Below are 6,263 nucleotides of genomic sequence, written 5' to 3' on the forward strand. Positions count from 1 at the left end.
TGCAACCAGGATTGAACTCAGGCTCTTGCACTTGCCAGGCAAATGCTTATTCTACTGAGCTATCTCCCTGACCCCTTGACTTCTTGATGATAGCCATTCTTTCTTTGGTGAGGTAGAATCTCAGTGTTGTTTGAATTTGCATTCCATGATACCCAGTGCTGTGGAAGATTCTTTCATGTATTTATTTGCCATTTGTACTTCTTCATCTGAGAATTGTAGTAATTCATGTCAGATGCCCATTTTTGGATTGGTTCCTTTAATTAGGGGGCATAATTTTTAAAATTCTTTCTATATTCTAGATAGAACTCCTTTGCCTGAGGGAGTTTGACTAAATTTTTTCCCAAATTGTGGGTTTTCTTTTTGCCCTGTTGGTGTTATGATTTGTGTCTGTCCCCCCAAAACCTCATGTAGTCATGGATTGGGCTTCTAGACTTGGTGATTAATTCATGATCCACTGGGATTATGGGTGTGAGTGCTGCTGGGATTATGTGTGTGAGTACTACACCCAGTCTGGAACTGATAGCCTGAATTCAGCATAAGGGAGACAGGCTTGTTCCTGTATCCATTTCCACTACTACTCCCTTTGCTCTCTAGCTCTTTGCCACCACCATGAAAGGTTGTTCTGTGCTACTTTGCTTTGGAGCCAGCTGAGCATGAACTGAGGCCTGCACTAACTGTGAGCTAAATAAAACTTTCTTTCCTTTATTCTGAGTGTCAAGTATTTGTCCCAGCAATGAGAAAAGAGTAACTGAGACAGAATTTGGTACCAGAGAAGTGGATTTGTGGCTGTGGTTAAACTTGACTACGTGGATTATGAGCTTTTGTGAATGGTTTATGGGAAGAGCTAGGAAAGGTTCAGGATGTCACCTACAATATAAGTGCTAGAACAGCTTTGGCTATTCTGTATGGGAGATTCTGGTCAGTGCTCAGAAGACCAGAAAGCTGATAGAAATCCTGCCTGTAAAGACCAGGCTGGTGAGGTTTCTGCGGGGAGGAAAGAACGCATTAGTTTTGGACTCTGGATCATTTGTGTTATGGCATGGCAGAAAGTTTGTCTGAGTTTTGGTTGTGTCCAGAGACTTTTCCTGAGACTGAAATTAGCATGGCAGACTGATTAATCTGGCAAAAGAAATTTCAAATATTGAGGTGGCATCACTATTGTTGGGGGCTTTTAGTCAGATTTATGTTAAGAATCAAGAGCAAAGAACCCAGCAGGATGATTTAAAATTTTCTGAGTTTGTCCAGAAAAGAAGCTCCAATAAAGCTGTGGAATGCAAAGATAGAGTTGAGAGGATCTCCATTGCTGCGAATGAACAAGGGAATGAAAAGATGGCCTGAAGGCATCACAGGAAGTGGCAGGTATCCAACCCTTGCTGGCTCTGAATTGCAAAGGTCAGGAACTTTGCCTTGGGGAAAAAGCCACTGGGTGCCATGTTCCAGAATGGAGGCAGCGGCCACACCAGGTTCTAGAATGGCACTGACATAGAGAATTTACTCCTCAAAATCAAGGTCAGAGCACTCAGTGATCCAGGTACTTGACCCCTATAGCCAAGAGAGAAGGAAGCCTCGTTACCACTCCTACTGACAGCAGACCTTGGCATCATTCATGTGGTATTGTTTTGAGGTGCATGCAGAATGCAGAAGTTCTGAGGTTATGAAGGCTCCCGCCAGGGCAGGAGAAATGGCTCAGTAGAATAAGTGATTCCCTGGTAAGTGCAAGGGTCTGAGTTCAATCCTCAGTTCTGAAAAAAAAAAAAAAAAAAAAAAAAAAAAAAAAAAAAAAAAAAAAAAAAAAAAAAAAGACTCCCACCTAGATTTTGGAAGGCCTGGGAGGCCAGGCAGTGTGCCCCTGGGAGGCAGTTGTATAAAGCTGTGAGTGAGAAGCCTATTTAGTAAAAGCCCCAAAAGTTTGGAAAATCCAGGAATGTGGATTATCTAAGAGAAACTGTAAGGAAAGAGCAAAACCATCCTAAAAGAGAAGCCATGGGAGTTATAACCGCCAGAAGTGCCATAGAGGTGGAGACACATGGAGCTCACAATTTGCCACAGATTGCTTCAGATGTTCCACAGGGAACTATAGGACTTAATGTTCACCCTTCTGAATTTTAGACTTGCTTTGGTCCCAATGCTTGGTATCCTGCTGTGCGTACCTTTTGGAATGATAATGTTTATCTTGTGCCACTGAATGTTGGAAGTGTTTAACTTTTCATTTGTATAGACGCTCACAGTTAAGAGTTTGCCTTGGATCTTAGAGGACACTTGGGACTTGGACTTTTCAGCAATGCTGAAACTGTTATGACTTTGGCAACTCTTAGAGATGGACTAAAATGTATTTTGCACAAAGGGATGTGCATGAGACTTTGGGGGTCCAGGGGAGAAATGTTACAGTTTGTGTCTAGTTGTTCCCCCAAAGCTTCATGCAGTTGTGGGGCAGACTTCTTGATTTTGTGAGTACTTCATGATTCACTGGGATTATGGGCCTGAGTGCTTCTGGGATTATGGGTGTGAGTACCCAGCCTGGAGTGGATAGCCTGAATGGATCATAAGGGAGACAGACTTGCTCTCTGTAGCTATTTTTGTTGCTGTTCCCCCCATTGCTCTCTTGCTCTTTGGCACCACCATGAAAGGTGGTGATGTGCCATGTGTCGCTCTGCCTTGGAGCCAGCTGAGCATGAACTAAAACCTCCACAACTGTGAGCTAAATAAACCTTCCTTTCCTTCATTTTGAGGGTTGAGTATTTGTCCCAGCAATAAGAGAAGAGTAACTGAGACAGTTGGTGATTTCCTATGACATGAAGAAGCTTTTCAAAAAGAATATTCTGGTTTATATTTTGTTCAGGGCTATGAGTGATTTTTATTTTCTTCTAAATTTGTTTACTTGCAAGTCCAATGATTTCCTATTTTCTTTTTCTTTTCTTTTCTTTTTTTTATTTCTTATTTCTCTTCAGATTACCACAAAGGGTCACACACTGGTCCTCTCTGCCATTAATGAATTAGACTTGTTACAGACAAGGCCTTTCAATTATCAAGTTCTATATAAGTAAAATGTCTTTATTGTTGAGATTGAAAAGGGGTACAGAATTGGTCTCCTCACTGGATTTAAACACACATGTACATACAACTGCACTGCGCCTGTGATCTGTATGGCCACGGTTCTCTGGATAGTGAAGAAATAATTTACTCAAGCCTTCTATAAAGGCCACCAGGAATGGCTGCCTTGACTCTTACCATGAAAAGACTTTATTTCTCCCATCAGGAAAATATGATGATAAATGCTGGTTTCTGGACCCTGTCCACGTCCCTACAGGTAGAAACACCATGATTAAAATACAAGAGACAAGAATCAAGGAGCTAATCACACTTTGACCTAGAATGGCATCCAATATGGAGATTTACACAATGATAAGAGGGACAGTTTCCTTCAGCCCTCTGATAGATTCTTAAATATATTCTATTTTCAACTGCAACAGCCTGCCTTCAAAGCCTTCAGGGGACTCTAATTCTGGAAGACTAATTTTAGACTACTCTCCATCCTCTCAGAGAGAATGGAAACCATGGAGAGACCCTAACACTGTAATCCCTGAAGGATCACTCAGCTTGCTGATGTAGTGCTATGTTTAAAAGAATGAGCACAAAAAGCCATTTGGGGCTTACAAGTGTCAAAAGTTAACATCCATAGCTATCACACCTGAGCTACTTGTCAGGAATGCAGGCTCTCAGGTCCCTTAGTTCTCTGATTCAGAAAGTTTGGATTAAGGCTTGGGGTAAGAGGCTGATATACAACTGCACATGGCTCTGATGTAGTCACTTCATAGAACACACATTGGTTGTCAATAATCTGATCTATAAGAGGCTTAGGAACATAGAGAATTACTTTTAGATTTTATAGACAGGTCCTAAGGTAAATCCGTTATCTCTTAGCTTATTTTTGATACCAGGTAGCCCTAAGAAACACTGAAATCTGAAAGGCCTGTGAAGTTTTCTTTTCATGCATCTAGGTACACGAATTGGGATTCCTAATGGGAATGCTTCACCAATTCATTAGCTAAATAAGAGTTGAATTCTTGCTCAGTAGAGAATCATGCTAGTTAGTGGCAGCAGGAGGACAAATAAAATTTTGTCCTTGTCTTTGAGGAGTTCAGTTTAGTGAAAGAAATAATGATATGAATGAATTAAATATAGGGAAGTGAGAAAGTTTTATCAATAAGTGTATAGGAAAATGCTATTTGCTCTGCAAGGGGTGATTTAACAGAGATGATGAAAGGCGAGATTTATTTCAACAACTGTAGAAAGTTACAAACCATGAAAGAAAATCATTTGAAAAGTTGGAAAAAGAATCAAATGCAAAAACAAAGAGATAAAACATAGATTTTTATAGTCAATATGTTATAGGTACATATCAACAAATTTAGAAAAACACGTAGGTTTGAGTTTGATAATGTATAATAGAAAACATTGAGCGAAAGTAAAGAATGCCTAAATTGATTAAGACTCATATTGCTAGATTGGAAGATTCAATATTTTAAAGATAATCATTCTTCTTACACTGAGCCATGTCTCACAACAACAAAAAGTTCCATGAAGTTAGGCTGAGAGAGAACTCTTTGATCAAAGCACCTGCCTCACAAGCATAAGGACCTGACTGTGATCCCTGGTGCTGCCTGCCACTGAAACCAGGCCTGGTGGGGCACACCTGTAACGCCAGCGCTGGGGAGGCTGAGATAGGAGGATCACTATAAGTCCAAGCTGCATAGTGAGACCCTGCACCAATTAATTAATTTCTGAAATTCACTTCCATTTCTAAAAGTCATGTGTAAATGTTACAGCTGTTAAAATAGCCAAGATACTTGTGAAGAAGTAAAGCCAAGTTACATGTCATATTCACAACTCTTATTAGAAAGTCAAAATAATTCAGATAGCTTGCCATTATAAGGATAGACCAAAGTAATATATTACATATTATCTTATGTTATTATATATTGTGTTATTTATCATATGTAATGTATTATGTGTCTAGACCAAAGTAATAGAATAAAAAATGTAAAATAAATATTCACAAGAGTTGTTGTAAAGCTAAAATGATTTAAGTGGTTTGATTTTATAAAGATAACTAAACAGGCCAAACTGATAGAATAAAAATAATAGAAACATACCATGTGTGTAACGTCATTTGATTTATAAAGAGCTATCACTACAGGATAGTAGCAGTCTTTTCAATCATCATCATTAGGTTCATTCAATATATATATAAAAATAAATGTCTACTCATATCACATTCCAAATATAAAATTAATTTCAGATAGCACATTGATCAAAAAAGCAAAAATAAAAATTCTACAAAATAAAATATATACATACAAAAATTCATTTATCTATTATTTATTTATTTTGCAAAAATATTGATAAATCAGTCAACATTGAAGCTAAAAGACTATCATTTATCAAAATACTCTTGGAGTGATAAAGAAGACAACAAATGCAACATTCTAGCCTTGCATGTATACAGAAGGAAAACTTGTACTAAATATGTAAATGAAGAAAAGCAACTACATGTTTAAAACTTTTGAACAAGTCTTTTCATTGAGAAAATAGCTAAACTGTCAATCAGCTCATGAAGACAGTCATCATGAATAGTCACTGAAGAATAAAACTGTAATGAGTAAAACCGTATGCTCACTTTAGGTTGAAGATACTAGCAATGCTGAATGGTACCAAGATTTGGATAAAGGAATACTCTCATGCATGGCTTCTAGAAGTAAAAAGAAACAAACAAAAACAATACAATCACTTGGAAAGCAATTAACAAAATTGAATGTTCCCATAACCCAACAATGTTGTGCTCTGGAAACACACCCAGCAAAACTGAGTACATATTTTGCCCTAAAACTTAAGGAAAGAAGTGATCACAAGCACTCTCTACAATAAGCTAACAAAAAGTCTCAACTATCAATCAATATCAAGGTAGATATACAAACTGTGTGAAATCCATGTATAGTAATTGAATGTCATACAACAATGAGAATAACAAATTGCTGTTGTACCTAACATAACCAAACAGGAACTTCAAAAGTTAAGCAAGAGAAAGAATCGTGCCACTTTTCCATTTATACAAAAATTCAAACAAGAAAATACTAATTGATAGCAATAGAAGTCCAATACTGTTGCTATTTCTAGGGAGAGACCAAGAAAGAGGTTTTTGGGAATGGTAGAACATTGTTTAATTTTTAACTTTTAATATTAATCTCATTGTGCTTTATGCACTT

This window comes from Octodon degus, unplaced genomic scaffold, assembly GCF_000260255.1.
Source record: "Octodon degus isolate 3935 unplaced genomic scaffold, OctDeg1.0 scaffold00119, whole genome shotgun sequence".
NCBI lineage: Eukaryota > Metazoa > Chordata > Mammalia > Rodentia > Octodontidae > Octodon > Octodon degus.